Raw genomic sequence first — 16,971 nt, forward strand, 5'->3', positions numbered from 1 at the left:
AGTAGAGCCTGAAGTCAGGTAGGTTGATTCCTCCAGTTCCATTCTCTTTCTCAAGATAGCTTTGGCTATTCGAGGTTTTTTTTTTGCATTTCCATACAAATTGTGAAATTGTTTGTTCTAGCTCTGTGCAGAATACGGTTGGTAGCTTGATAGGGATTGCATTGAATCTATAAATTGCTTTGGGTAGTATAGTCATTTTCACTATATTGATTCTTCCAATCCATGAACATGGTATATTCCCCCATCTATTAGTGTCCTCTTTGATTTCCTTCACCAATGTTTTATAGTTTTCTATATATAGGTCTTTAGTTTCTTTAGGTAGATATATTCCTAAGTATTTTATTCTTTCTGTTGCAATGGTAAATGGAATTATTTCCTTAATTTCTCTTTCTGTTTTCTCATTATTAGTGTATAGGAATGCAAGGGATTTCTGTGTGTTGATTTTATATCCTGCAACTTTACTATAATCATTGATTAGTTCTAGTAATTTTCTGGTGGAGTCTTTAGAGTTTTCTATGTAGAGGATCATGGCATCTGCAAATAGTGAGAGTTTTACCTCTTCTTTTCAATTTCGATTCCTTTTATTTCTTTTTCTCCTCTGATTGCTGTGGCCAAAACTTCCAAAACTCTGTTGATTATTAATGGTGAAAGTGGGCCCCCTTGTCTTGTTCCTGACTTTAGAGGAAATGCTTTCACTTTTTCACCATTGAGGATAATGTTTGCTGAAGGGTTTGTCTTATATAGCTTTTACTATGTTGAGGTATGTTCCTTCTATTCCTGCTTTCTGGAGAGTTTTTATCATAAATGGATGTTGGATTTTGTCAAAGGCTTTCTCTGCATCTTTTGAGATAATCATATGGTTTTTGTTTTTCAATTTGTTAATGTGGTGTATTACATTGATTGATTTGAGGATATTGAAGAATCCTTGCATCCCTGGGATAAAGCCCACTTGGTCATGGTGTATGATCTTTTTAATGTGTTGTTGGATTCTGATTGCTGGAATTTGTCTTTTCAAGAATACGAGAGACTAAGCATATGACCTGGCAGCTCCACTCCTAAGAGTATGTATTAAAACAAAACAAAACAGATTTTGAAAAAAACATGTAACTCAACCATGTACTGCAGGGAGATCAACAACATCCTATAATGGCACCACACTCCGGTACTCTTGCCTGGAAAATCCCATGGACGGAGGAGCCTGGTAGGCTGCAGGGCATGGAGTCGCGAAGAGTCAGACAGGACTGAGCGACTTCCTTTTCACTTTCTACTTTCATGCATTGGAGAGGAATTGGGAACCCACTCCAGCGTTCTTGCCTGGAGAATCCCAGGGATGGGGGAGCCCGGTGCGCTGCCGTCTTGGGGTCTCACAGAGTCGGACACAATGAAGCGGCTTAGCAGCAGCAGCAGCATACATGAAAAATCAGGGTTCCCTTGTGGCTCAGCTGGTAAAGAATCCACCTGCAAAGCAGGAGACATGGTTTCGACCCCTGGGTGGGGAAGATCCCCTGGAGAAGGAAAAGGCTACCTACTCCAGTATTCTGGCCATGGGCTGTATAATCCATGTGGTCGCAAAGAGTCGGGCATGACTGAGTGACTTTCACTACCACTACTATACATGAAAATCAAGAAACTGATGCAGCCACTATTGAAAACAGTAAGCAGGTCTTTTATAATAATTATTATTATTTTTTCTTAAGGGTAATTGCTTTTCAGAGTTTTGTTGCTTTCTTTCAAACCTCAACATGAATCAGCCATATGTATACATATATTCCTTCCTTTTGAACTACCTGCCCATTATCTCCTTCCTTGGTATAGAGTTTTTTAACACTCTAAAAATACAGTTACTATATGATCCAACAATAACACTACTGGGCATATATCCATTAAGATGAAAACTCCCATCAGAAAAGTGATATGCGCAACAGTGTTTATAGTAGCACAATGTACAGTAGCAAAGACATGCAAACGACCTTAAGGCACTTAAATATGTGAGTGGATAAAGACAGATATATTATGCATACAAGGGAATATTATCCATAAGAAAGAACGAAATAGTGCTATTTTTTCCAACATGGATGGACCTAGAGATGATCATACTAAATATGTCAGAGAAAGACATGAGGAGCTTAGGTGGGTTCAGCTCACCTTGACACATCCTTTGGACCTCAGTTGATGAGAGATCTTCATCTTTTCCTCCTGGGTATCTAGAGGCAGCTGTTCCAAGAATGATGCTAAAACTGAAACTCCAGTGCTCTAGAGCCTTCCCTGTCACCTTAGTAATTTTGAAGACTCGCAGTGGTCTACTTCAGAGCCCCTGAGTACCCCTATATATACCCTTCCCCAGGTGGCCACACCCTTACACTTTATGAGGTCAGCAAGCCACTTGCACAGCCAATGGAGGCCCTGGTGAGCCTTGACCTCACAAAGCCTCATCCTGACACCTCTAGGGGAGTATGGGGAGCAAGACAGAGAGCGTTGACCTCTCCCGATTCTTTTAACCACACCCTCTAGCTTCCTAGAGTTTTGAGCCACCTTTAAAATTACTTATTTTACATGTTCTTTGTCCAGAAGCTTAAAAGGGAAAATTTAGATAACTTTTTTTGTAGTAAAACTCCTGCATGACTGAATAGAAAATAAACACGGAATTATAAAATGACAATTGAGAAATATTTGGAAGACAGCTGACAAATGACTCATTTACCTCATTTATGCAGAGTCCAAAGTTAAAATAAGAAAAGATGAAAAACCCAATAGAAGAGAATTGTGAAGTAAACAAGAATAATTAAAAAAAAAAAAAACATACAAATTACCCTCCCCCCCAAAAAAGGAAAATTACCAAAAATCAGGAAGAAATGTCATACCTACCTAGTAATAAAATAAATGCAAACAAAAACAATAATGGAATATGATTTCTCACCATGAAAAGTGCCAAAGTTCAATGACAAAGTTGAAATATACCAAATTTTTCCTCCAAATGGACGATGACAAATTGGAAAAGGAGTGTTTCAGCAGTGTTGTGAGCGCATAGTGTGATGCAACTTTCTGAAGGACAATATGACATTATCTAGTAAATTTATAAATACATAGAGCCACTTGGCAAGACCCTGTTTGGATTTTCCATTTCAGAAATATTTCTGCAATTTCACCTAGATTATATATCTAATGCTCATTGAAAAAAAATTTTTTTTTCCCCATCATCCTAGATAAATTCTTTGGTATACTTCCCCACACTGTCTTTCCCCATGCAACCCCTGTTCTCAGTTCTGTTATTGTAGATTACTTCTGCTTCTTTTAGAACATCCTTTAAATGGAGCCTAGAGTATGTACACATATACACATGTAGTTGCTTAACAATGTTGTGTTACATTCTGCTGTACACAAATCACACTAGGTGTACAAGTGTATAAACATAACCTCTTTCATTTAATTTTCTTCTAAATTTAGGTCATCACAGAGCATGGAGGGCAGTTCTCTGTGCTACACAGATAGTTCCCATTAGTTATCAAGGCATTATTTTCAAAAATATGCAAATGGCTACGTAGCCCAGTATCAAAAACAAACAAACAAACAAAAAACACCTTCGTAAAAAAACAGGCAGATCTAAATAGTCATTTCCCAAAAGAAATCATACAGATGATGAAAAAACACTTGAAAAGAGGCTACGTTCAGGTTAGTCACTCGGTCGGGTCCGACTCGTTGCGACCCTATGGACTTCAGCACGCCAGGCCTCGCTGTCCATCACCAACTCCCGGAGTCCTCCAAACTTATGTCCATTGAGGCAGTGAAGCCATCCAACTACCTCATCCACTGTCGTCCCCTTCTCTGTCTGCCCTCCATCTTTCCCAGCATCAGGGTCTTTTCAAATGAGTCAGCTCTTCACATCAGGTGGCCAAAATATTGGAGTTTCAGCTTAAACATCAATCCTTCCAATGAACACCAGGACTGATCTCCTTTATAATGGACTGATTGGAACTCCCTGGAGCCCATGGGACTCTCAAGAGTCTTCTCCAACACCACAGTTCAAAATCATCACTTCTTCAGTGCTCAGCTTTCTTTACAGTTCAACTCTCACATCCATACAGGACTACTAGAAAAAAACATAGCCTTGACTAGATGGACCATCGTTGGCATAGTAATGTCTCTGCTTTTTAATAAGTTGTCTAGGTTGATCATAACTTTCCTTTCAAGGAGTAAGTGTCTTTTAATTTCATGGTTGCAGTCATCACCTGCAGTGATTTTCGAGCCCCCCAAAATAAAGTCAGCCACTGTTTCTGCCATTTCCCCATCTATTTGCCATAAAGTGATGAGACCATGATCTTCATTTTCTGAATGTTGAGCTTTAAGCCAACTTTTTCTCTCTTCTTTCACTTTCATCAAGAAGCTCTTTAATTCTTCTTCACTTTCTGCCTGCAGAAAGGGTGGTGTCGCCTGCATATCTGAGGTTATTGATATTTCTCCCAGCAAACTTGATTCCAGCTTGTGCTTCCTCCAGCACAGGGTTTCTCATGATGTACTCCACATATGAGTTAAATAAACACGGCAACAATATACAGCCTTGATGTGCTCCTTTCCTGCTTTGGAACCAGTTTGCTGTTCCATGTCCAAGTTTTAACTCTTGCTTCTTGACCTGCATACAGATTTGTCAAGAGGCAGGTTAGGTGGTCTGGTATTTCCATCTCTTTGAGAATTTCCTACAGTGTATTGTTATTCACACACTCAAAGGCTTTGGCATAGTCAATAAAGAATAAATAGATGTTTTTCTGGAATTCTCTTGCTTTTTCACGATCTGACAGATGTTGGCAATTTGATCTCTTGTTCCTCTGCCTTTGCTGAAACCTCCTTGAACATCTGGAAGTTCATGGTTCACGTATAGCTGAAGCCTGGCTTGGAAAATTTTGAGCACTACTTTACTAGTGTGTGAGATGAGTGTAATTGTTCTGTAATTTGAGCATTCTTTGACATTGCCTTTCTTTAGGATTGGAAGGAAAACTAATGTTTTCCAGTCCTGTGGCCACTGATGAGTTTTCCAGATTTACTGGCATATTGAGTGCAGAACTTTCCAGCAGCATCTTTGAGAATTTGAAATAGCTCAACTGGAATTCCATCACCTCCACTAGCTTTGTTTGTAGTGTGGCTTCCAAAGGCCCACTGGACTTCATATTCCAGGATGTCTGTCTCTAGGTGAGTGATCAGACCATTGTGATTAAATGGGTCTGGAAGATATTTTTGGTACAGTTCTCCTCTTAGTGTTTTCTGCTTCTGTTAGGTCCATATCATTTCTGTCATTTATTGAGCCCATCTTTGCATGAAATGTTCCCTTGGTATCTCTAATTTTCTTGAAGAGATCTCTAGTCTTTTCCATTCTTTATTTCCTTCTATTTCTTTGCACTGATCACTGAGGAAGGCTTTCTTATCTCTACTTGCTATTCTTTGGAACTCTGCATTCAAATGGATATATCTTTCCCTTTCTCCTTTGCTTTTGGCTTCTCTTCTTTTCACAGCTATTTGTAAGGCCTCCTCAGACAGCCGTTTTGCTTTTGTGCATTTCTTTTTCTTGAGGATGGTCTTGGTTCCTGTCTCCTGTACAGTGTCATGAACCTCCATCCATAGTTCATCATCACTATTCATTAGAGAAATACAAATCAAAACTGCAATGTGGTATTCCTTCACGCCAGGCCAAATAGATAGCAACAAAAATTCTACAAGCAATAATTCCTGGAGAGAATGTGGGAAAAAAGGGAACAATCTTGCACTGTTAGTGGGCATGTAAATTGGTACTGCCACTATGGTGAAGAGTATTGCTGCTCCTTTAAAAACTAAAACAAATAATCACCTTATGACCTACTCCTGGGCATTTTTTCTGGAAAAAACCTTAAAACCAAAAGATTGATGCACCCTAATGTTCATTACAGTATTATTTCCTGGAGGCACGACATGCAACATTTTTTAATTATAGCAAAAACGGAAAAAAGAAAAAAAGAAGAATAAAAAAAAAGTATAAAGCAAGCAGTCTCTAAAGATGTGGTCAAATTACTCAGTATTTGTAAAAGGAAAATCTTCAGTATAAATAAACAAAGCAAGAACCACATATCAGAACCAAGTTATATGTTAAAATTCAAATAACAGAAAGTATTTTATAGTGAAAGAACTAACACACCCTGATATTTTATCTCTCCAGCTCAGGAACTCAGAATTACTTTTATTTTATTTTATTTTTAAAATAAATTTTATTTTATTTTACAATATTGTATTAGTTTTGCCAAATATCAAAATGAATCCGCCACAGGTATACCTGTGTTCCCCATCCTGAACCCTCCTCCCTCCCCATACCCTCCCTCTGGGTTGTCCCAGTGCACCAGACCCAAGCATCCAGTATCATGCACTGAACCTGGACTAGCGACTCATTTCATACATGATATTATACATGTTTCAATGCCATTCTCCCAAATCTTCCCACCCTCTCCCTCTCCCACAGAGTCCATAAGACTGATCTATACATCAGTGTCTCTTTTGCTGTCTCGTACACAGGGTTATTGTTACCATGTTTCTAAATTCCATATATGTGTGTTAGTATACTGTATTGGTGTTTTTCTTTCTGGCTTACTTCACTCTGTATAATAGGTTCCAGTTTCATCCATCTCATTAGAACTGATTCAAATGTATTCTTTTTAATGGCTCAGTAATACTCCATTGTGTATATGTACCAGAGCTTTCTTATCCATTCATCTGCTGATGGGCATATAGGTTGCTTCCATTTCCTGGCTATTATAAACAGTGCTGCGATGAACATTGGGGTACATGTGTCTCTTTCCCTTCTGGTTTCCTCAGTGTGTATGCCGAGCAGTGGGATTGCTGGATCATAAGGCAGTTCTATTTCCAGTTGTTTAAGGAATATCCACACTGTTTTCCATAGTGGCTGTACTAGTTTGCATTCCAACCAACAGTGTAAGAGAGTTCCCTTTTCTCCACACCCTCTCCAGCATTTATTGCTTGTAGACTTTTGGATCACAGCCATTCTGAGTGGTGTGAAATGGTACCTCAGAGTGGTTTTGATTTGCATTTCTCTGATAATGAGTGATGTTGAGCATCTTTTCATGTGTTTGTTAGCCATCTGTATGTATTCTTTGGAGAAATGTCTATTTAAGGAACTCAGAATTCTGAGCGAGTAGTAAAAGAGATCATGGGCGATTTTTTTCTTTCTTTTTTTTTCTAGGAAATTAACATTTTCTGTTATGATCATGTATTAATTTTTAATAAAGTTATACAGTATATTTTTCAATATGTGAATAATGCATCTGGATTTTATAAATTTCATTCATAAGCATTCTTCTATTTCTCCATGAGATGGCAGTATAACCACAGTAAATATTTCTTCATACACATTTATACATATGAGTGAATACATTCGGATTTTATAAATTACATTCATTATCATTTTCCTATTTCTGCTTGAGAGGGCATCATATGCATCCGTTCAGTTCAGTTCAGTCGTTCAGTGGTGTCCGACTCTTTGGAACCCATGAATCGCAGCACGCCAGTCCTCCCTGTCCATCACCAACTCCCAGAGTTCGCTCAGACCCACGTCCATTGAGTCAGTGATGCCATTCAACCATCTCATCCTCTGTTGTCCCCTTCTCCTCCTGCCTCCCATCCCTCCCAGCATCAGAGTCTTTTCCAATGAGTCAATTCTTGGCATGAGGTGGCCAAAGTACTGGAGTTTCAGTTTTAGCATCATTTCTTCCAAAGTAATCCCAGGGCTGGTCTCTTTCAGAATGGACTGTTTGGATCTCCTTGCAGTTCAAGGGACTCTCAAGAGTCTTCTCCAACACCAGAGTTCAAAAGCATCAATTCTTCGGCGCTCAGCTTTCTTCACAGTCCAACTCTCACATCTATACTTGACCATTGGAAAAACCATAGTCTTGACTAGATGGATTTTTGGTGGCAAAGTAATGTTTCTGCTTTTCAATATGCTATCTAGATTTGGTCATAACTTTTCTTCCAAGGAGTAAGCGTCTTTTAATTTCTTGGCTGCAGTCATCATTTGCAGTGATTTTGGAGCCCCCCAAAATAAAGTCTGACACTGTTTCCACTGTTTCCCCATCTATTTCCCATGAAGTGATGGGACCGAATGACATGATCTTCATTTTCTGAATGTTGAGTTTTAAGCCAACTTTTTCCCTCTCCTCTGTCACCTTCATCAAGAGCATAGTAAACATTTATTCATACGCACATATACATATGAGAGAATACATCAACATTTTATGAATTACATTCATAAGTATTATTCTATGTCTCCAAAAGACGAAACATAAGCACAATGAATACTTGTTCATACCCACATATACTCTGGAGAGTCTCTTGGATTGCAAGGAAATCAATTCAGTCAATCCTTAAGGGTATTACTGTTGGATATTCACTGGAAGGACTGATGCTGAAACGTCAATTCTTTGGCTACCTTATCTGAAGTACTGACTCATTGGAAAGGCCCCTGATGCTGAGAAAGATTGAAAGTAAGAGGAGAAGCAGACAACAGAGGACGAGACCATTGGTTCACATCACCCACTCGGTGCATCTGAGTTTAAGTAGGCTTGGGTAGTAGGTAATTGGACAGGGAAGCATGGCATGCCACAGTTCATGGAGATGCAAAGAGTTGGACTCGACTGGGCAAATTAAGTGAAGTGACAGATATATAAAATCCTTATACAGACTCAAAATGGACATACTATACCAAGAGTGATTTATAAACACTTTTTAATAATATATTTTAGAAAATAACCATAGATGAATAGCTCTATGTATGGTTAAAAAGATACAGGAATATGTACAGTTACAACAATAAGGCCATTTGAGTCAACATGCAAGGTCTGAGAGCTGATCATACTAAATGAAGTGAGGCACACAGGGAAACATATATACCAAATAATATCATAATATCCAAATGTGGAATCTAAGATATGACACAAATGAACATATGTATGAATCAGAAAGACACTCATAGACATAGAGAATAGACTTACAGCTTCAGGGCAGAGAGAATTGGGGGAGAAATGGAGTAAGAGACTGGGGTTAAGAGATAGAAAACAAATCATATGGAATGGATTGACAAATTCCTACTCTAGAGCACAGAGAACTACATTCAGTATCCAATTATAAATCATAATGAAATGTGATTTAAAAAGGCACATATATATATATATATATAAATCATATATATATATAAATTATATATATATGTCTTCCCTGGCAGTCCAGAGGTTAAGACTGCAGATTTCCACTGCAAGGGATGCAGGTTCAAGCCCTGGTCAGGGAACTAATTCCACTTGCTGCACAGTTTAGCCAAAAAAAAAAAAAAAAAACAAAAAACAAGAGAGAGAGATTAAATAAAAGAATGTGTGTGTGTGTGTGTGTGTGTGTGTGTATCCACACTCAACGTATACATATGTAAATATATGTCTATAACTGAATCATTTTGCTGTAAAGCAGAAATTAACACAAAATTATAAATGGACTATACTTCAGTTCAAAAGTAGCATGACTGAGGAAAGAAAAGATTGCTATATTTCATTGTGTGTAAAGTTAATATCCAAAGAAAATTGCTGTATACAAACACGGCTGACTACTTAATGGCAGGCTTGCTGAGATACTTAAGGAGACACATACTGAAATGCACCAAGGAAAAAGATTGATTGTTGATTGGAAAGAGGGATGGACAAATGGATAGATAGGTGACAAAGAAAGTATGATAAATCGGTTACAAAACCAGGCTTCTATGTATGCTGTGTAAAAGAGACGCACCTGAAACCAAGGGGCACATACAGAGTGAAAGTGAAGGGCTGAGAAAAGGTATTTCATGCAAAATGTGAGCAACAGGAATCAGGAGTAGCAATACTCATATCAGATAAAATAGACTTTGAAATAAAAGGTGTGGAAAGAGACAAAGAAGGCCACTACATAATGGTCAAAGGATCAATCCAAGAAGAAGATATAACAATTATAAATATATATGCACCCAACATAGGAGCACTCAATACGTAAGACAAATGCTAACAAGTATGAAAGGGGAAATTAAAAACAACACAATAATAGTGGGAGACCTTAAGACCCTACATACACCTATGGATAGATCAACCAAACAGAAAATTAGCAAGGAAACACAAACTTTAAGTGATACAATGGATCAGTTAGACCTAACTGATTTCAAAAGAACGTTTCACGCCAAAGCAAAGAATTTCACCTTTTTCTCAAGTGCACATGGAACATTCTCCAGGATAGATCACATACTGGGCCACAAATCTAGCCTTGGTAAACTGAAAACAAAAATCAAAATCATTTTAAGCATCTCTTCTGATCACAAAGCAGTAAGATTGGATGTCAACCACAAGGGGAAAGAAACCATGACAAATAGAAACATATGGAGGGTAAACAACGTGCTTCTGAATGACTGACATATAACAGAAGACATCAGAAAAGAAATGCAAATATGCATAGAAACAAATGAAAATGAAAACACAACACATACAAATAGCTGTGAAAAGAAGAGAAGCGAAAAGCAAAGGAGAAAAGGAAAGATATAAACATCTGAATGCAGAGTTCCAAAGAAAAGCAAGAAGAGAAAAGAAAGCCTTTTTTCAGCGATCAATGCAAAGAAATAGAGGAAAATAACAGAATGGGAAAGACTAAGGATTTCTTCAAGAAAATAAGAGATACCAAAGGAACATTTCATGCAAACATTGGCTCGAAAAAGGGCAGAAATGGTATGGACCTAACAGAAGCTGAAGATATTAAGAAGAGATGGCAAGAATACACAGAAGAACTGTACAAAAAAGATCTTCACGACCCAGATAATCACGATGGTATGATCACTGACCTAGAGCCAGACACCCTGGAATGTGAAGTCAAGTGGGCTTTAGAAAGCATCACTACGAACAAAGAGAGTGGAGGTGATGGAATTCCAGTTGAGCTATTCCAAATCCTGAAAGATGATGCTGTGAAAGTGCTGCACTCAATATGCCAGCAAATTGGAAAACTCAGCAGTGGCCACAGGACTGGAAAAGGTGTTTTCATTCCAATCTGAAAGAAAGGCAATGCCAAAGAATGCTCAAACTACGGCAAAATTGCTTTCATCTCACACGCTAGTAAAATAATGCTCAAAATTCTCCAAGCCAGGCTTCAGTAATATGGGAACCATGAACATCCGGATGTTCAAGCTGGTTTTAGAAAAGGCAGAGGAACCAGAGACCAAATTGCCAACATCCGCTGGATCATGGAAAAAGCAAGAGAGTTCCAGAAAAACCTCTATTTCTGCTTTATTGACTATGCCAAAGCCTTTGACTGTGTGGATCACAAAAAACTGTGGAAAATTCTGAGAGAGATGGGAATCCCAGACCACCTGATCTGCCTGTTGAGAAATTTGTATGCAGGTCAGGAAGCAACAGTTAGATCTGGACGTGGAACAACTGACTGATTCTAAATAGAAAAAGGAAAAAAAAAATAGAAAAAAGGAGAACGTCAAGGCTTTATATTGTCACCCTGTTTATTTAACTTCTATGCACAGTACATCATGAGAAACCCTGGACTGGAAGAAACACAAGCTGGAATCAAGATTGCCGGGAGAAATATCAATAACCTCAGATATGCAGATGACACCACCCTTACGGCAGAAAGTGAAGAGGAACTCAAAAGCCTCTTGATGAAAGTGAAAGTGGAGAGTGAAAAAGTTGGCTTAAAGCTCAACATTCAGAAAACGAAGATCATGGCATCCGGTCCCATCACGTCATGGGAAATAGATGGGGAAACAGTGGAAACTGTGTCAGACTTTATTTTTTGGGCTCCAAAATCACTGCAGATGGTTACTGCAGCCATCAAATTAAAAGACACTTACTCCTTGAAAGGAAAGTTATGACTAACCTAGAGAGCATATTCAAAAGCAGAGACATTCCTTTACCAAAAAAGATTCGTCTAGTCAAGGCTATGGTTTTTCCTGTGGTCATGTATGGATGTGAGAGTTGGACTGTGAAGAAGCCTGAGTGCCGAAGAATTGATGCTTTTGACTGTGGTGTTGGAGAAGCCTCTTGAGAGTCCCTTGGACTGCAAGGAAATCCAACCAGTGCATTCTGAAAGAGATCAGCCCTTGGATTTCTTTGGAAGGAATGATGCTAAAGCTGAAGCTCAAGTACTTTGGCCACCTCATGCGAAGACTTGACTCATTGGAAAAGTCTCTGATGCTGGGAGGGATTGGGGGCAGGAGGAGAAGGGGAAGACATAGGATGAGATGGCTGGATGGCATCACTGACTCCATGGGCGTGAGTCTCAGTGAAATCCAGGAGTTGGCGATGGACAGGAAGACCTGGCATGCTGCGATTCATAGGGTCGCAAAGAGTTGGACATGTCTCAGCGACTGATCTGATCTGATCTGATCTGAAGGGGAAGGTTCATAGAAATACAAACTTACCCTAAGAAACAAGAGAAACCTCAAATAAATGACCTAACTTTACACCCAAATCAACGAGAAAAAGAAGAAGTGAAGAATCCCAGGGTTAGAAGAAGGAAAATGTAATAATAACAATTAGGTAGTATACTCGTTTTCACTATATTGATTCTTCCAATCCATGAACATGTTATATTTCTCCGTCTATTAGTGTCCTATTTGATATCTTTCACCAGTGTTTTATAGTTTTCTATGTATAGGTCTTTAGTTTCTCTAGGTAGATATATTCCTAAGTATTTTATTCTTTCCATTGCAATGGTGAATGGAATTGTTTCCTTAATTTCTCTTTCTGTTTTCTCATTATTAGTGTATAGGAATGCAAGGGATTTCTGTGTGTTGATTTTATATCCTGCAACTTTACTGTAATCATTGATTAGTTCTAGTAATTTTCTGGTGGAGTCTTTAGGGTTTTCTATGTAGAGGATCATGTCATCTGTAAATAGTGAGAGTGTTACTTCTTCTTTTTAATTTGGATTCCTTTTATTTCTTTTTCTGCTGTGATTGCTGTGGCCAAAACTTCAAAAACTATGTTGAGTAGTAATGGTGAAAGTGGGCACCCTTGTCTTGTTCCTGACTTTAGAGGAAATGCTTTCAATTTTTCACCATTGAGGATAATGTTTGCTGTGGTTTTGTCATATATAGCTTTTATTATGTTGAGGTATGTTCCTTCTATTCCTGCTTTCTGGAGAGTTTTTTTTTTTTTTTTATCATAAATGGATGTTGAATTTTGTCAAAGGCTTTCTCTGCATCTTTTGAGATAATCATATGGTTTTTATTTTTCAATTTGTTAATGTGGTGTATTACATTGATTGATTTGAGGATATTGAAGAATCCTTGCATCCCTGGGATAAAGCCCACTTGGTCATGGTGTATGATCTTTTTAATGTGTTGTTGGATTCTGATTGCTAGAATTTTGTTAAGGATTTTTGCATCTATGTTCATCAGTGATATTGGCCTGTAGTTTTCTTTTTTTGTGGAATCTTTGTCAGGTTTTGGTATTAGGGTGATGGTGGCCTCATAGAATGAGTTTGGAAGTTTACCTCCCTCTACAACTACCCAAAGCAACTTATAGATTCAATGCAATCCCTATCAAGCTACCAACGGTATTCTTCACAGAGCTAGATAAATAATTAAACAATTTGTATGGAAATACAAAAAAAAAAAAAAACTCAAGTAGCCAAAGCTATCTTGAGGAAGAAGAATGGAACTGGAGGAATCAACCTACCTGACATCAGGCTCTACTACAAAGCCACAGTTATCAAGACAGTATGGTTCTGGCACAAAGACAGAAATATAGATCAATGGAACAAAATAGAAAGCCCAGAGATAAATCCATGCATATATGGACACCGTATCTTTGACAAAGGAGGCAATAATATATAATGCATTAAAGACAATCTCTTTAACAAGTGGTGCTGGGAAATCTGGTCAACCACTTGTAAAAGAATGAAACTAGAACACTTCTAACACCATGCACAAAAATAAACTCAAAATGGATTATAGATCTAAACATAAGACCAGAAACTATAAAACTTCTAGGGGAGAACGTAGGCAAAACACTCTCTGACATACATCACAGCAGGATCCTCTATGACCCACCTTCCAGAATATTGGAAATAAAAGCAAAAATAAACAAATGGGACCTAACTAAACTTAAAAGCTTCTGCACATCAAAGAAAACTATTAGCAAGGTGAAAAGGCAGCCTTCAGAATGGGAGAAAAAAATAGCAAATGAAGCAACTGACAAACAACTAATCTCAAAAATATACAAGCAACTCCTACACCTCAACTCCAGAAAAATAAATGACCCAACCAAAAAATGGGCCAAATAACTAAATAGACAGTTCTCCAAAGAAGACATACAGATGGCTCACAAACACATGAAAAGATGCTCAACATCACTCATTATCAGAGAAATGCAAAACAAAACCACTATGACGTACCATTTCACACGACTCACAATGGCTGTGATCCAAAAGTTTACAAGCAATAAATGCTGGAGACGGTGTGGAGAAAAGGGAACCCTCTTACGCTGTTGGTGGGAATGAAAACTAGTACAGCCACTATGGAGAACAGTGTGGAGATTCCTTAAACAACTGGAAATAGAACTGTCTTATGATCCAGCAATCCCACTGCTAGGCATACACACCGAGGAAACCAGAATTGAAAGAGACACATGTACCCCAATGTTCATAGCAACACTGTTTATAATAGCCAGGACATGGAAGCAACCTAGATGCCCATCAGCAGATGAATGGATAAGAAAGCTGTGGTACATATACACAATGGAGTATTACTCAGCCATTAAAAAGAATAAATTTGAATCAGTTTTAATGAGGTGGATGAAACTGGAGCCTATTATACAGAGTGAAGTAAGTCAGAAAGAAAAACATCAATACAGTATACTAAAGCATATATATGGAATTTAGAAAGATGCTAACAATAACCCTGTGTATGAGACAGCAAAAGAGACACTGATATATAGAACAGTCTTATGGACTCTGTTTCAGAGAGAGAGGGTGAGAAGATTTGGGAGAATGGCATTGAAACATGTATAATATCATGTATGAAATGAGTTGCCAGTCCAGGTTCGATGCACGATACTGGATGCTTGGGGCTAGTGCACTGGGATGACCCAGAGGGATGGTATGGGGATGGAGGAGGGAGGAGGGTTTAGGATGGGGAACACATGTATACCTGTGGCGGATTCATTTTGATATTTGGCAAAACTAATACAATTTGTAAAGTTTAAAATAAAATAAAATTTAAAAAAACAATTAGGGCAGAAATACACGAAAAAAAGCAAAGGAAACTATAGCAAAACTCAGCAAAATAAACGCTGGTTCTTTGAGAAGATAAATAAAATAGACAAACCATTAGCAAAACTCATCAAGAAAGAAAGGGGGGATAATCAAATCAACAAAATTAGAAAGGAAAATGGATAAATCACAGCAGACAACACAGAAGTACAAAGGATCATAAAAGACTACTATCAGCAGCTATAGGACAATAAAATGGACAACTTGGAAGAAATGAACAAATTCCTAGAAAAGTGTAACAATCCAAAACTGAACCAGGAAGAAATAGATAATCCCAACATACCCATCACAAGCATGGAAAGCAAAACTGTAATCAAAAATCTTCCATCGAACAAAAACGAAGCTCAGGACCAGATGACTTATTCACCCTCATGGTTACCCTGGACACCTGGAGAGAACAAGAGAGGGAGCACAGAATGCCACTTGTTTGGGGAAGAGGGTGAAGATGGATAGGAACGATAGTTTCAGGAAAAGTGTGACCAGAGAAGGGCTATGTGCCAGGCCAGTAGAGGGCAGGGGGTCTCATGGGGCGGTGTCAATGGGCAAGAGGAGCTTGGATGGGTTCAACTCACCTTGACACTTTTGTGGACCTCAGTTGACAGGAAGTCTTCATCTTTTCCTCCTGGTTGCCTGAAGTCGGCTGTTCCATAAGTGCTCTAGAGCCTTGTGGCTTCTGAGTCTCTTTAGTCATTTTGAAGACTCCCAGTGGTCTGCTCCAGAGCCCCTGAGCACACCTCTATATACCCCTCCCTAGGGTCCACAGCATTATGCTTTATGAGATCAGCAACTCACTTCCCCAGCCAATGGTGGCCCTGGCTGAGAATTGACATCACAAAGCGCAATCCTGATACCTCTAGGGCAGAATGGGGGGCAACTCAGATGATTTGATGGGGGGGGGGGGGGTAATGCATCATTTTTAATGGCCCTTAGGAGCCCTCCAAACTCACCTGTCATCCTCATCTCTCTAAGTCAACTCTGTTGTGTCACAAGGCAGGGAGCATGTGTCTCCTCCAAACCTTGACCCACAGCCACAGTATCGAGGCTTTGATTCTGTTCTATTCCCACATTTCACCATCATCTAGATTGTAATATCTTGCCTAAAGTACCTCCATGATAATTAGGCTGTATTGAAGTGTCTGTGGAAACGAGAGTCATCCCACTTTCCTCCTACAGTTCAGTTCAGTCTCTCAGTCGTGTCTGACTCTTTGAGAGGTGGTCTTAAAGCACTTTCAAGACCATTTAATTCTGGGCCACCTCCCAGAAGCTTTTTCCATCCCACCTCCTTTGTTCTAGATTCCATTCAGACACTGCTGTCTTCAGACTGTGAGACTGCACTGGATACACTTGCCCTTTCTCCACATGGAGCTGTCTTGCTTCAAGTCTTAGACTCATGGTCACCTCACTATGTGTAAAAAAAATGGTTCCCCAAAGACGTGCACATGAATGTTCATAGCAGTCTTATTTCTAATAGTCAAAAAGTTGAGATGAACAAGATGGCAGAGTGGTAGTTGCAGGAGGAATACACCTCTCTCCTTGGACACATCAGGAATACATCTTCAGACACAGAAGTGCTTGCAGAACACCAGCTGAGAGCTGACAGGAGTACCTGACCAGTGGAAAAGAATGTATAGAACCACAAAACTTGGTAGGATGAAGGAACTAGGG

At 38.9% G+C, this 16,971-nt stretch overlaps 1 protein-coding gene across 1 annotated transcript in view; it reads right to left on the reverse strand.

The window, feature by feature from the left end:
* Positions 1-16,018, reverse strand: part of LOC104974629 (zinc finger protein 280B-like) — a 33,610-nt gene extending 17,592 nt beyond the window's left edge. Inside the window, 1 exon segment of the mRNA NM_001319890.1 lies at positions 15,879-16,018. The gene's annotated coding sequence lies outside the window, so the exon portion shown is untranslated.
* Positions 16,019-16,971: the final 953 nt, after the last annotated feature.

The sequence above is a fragment of the Bos taurus genome, chromosome Y, assembly GCF_002263795.3.
Source record: "Bos taurus isolate L1 Dominette 01449 registration number 42190680 breed Hereford chromosome Y, ARS-UCD2.0, whole genome shotgun sequence".
Taxonomy (NCBI): domain Eukaryota; kingdom Metazoa; phylum Chordata; class Mammalia; order Artiodactyla; family Bovidae; genus Bos; species Bos taurus.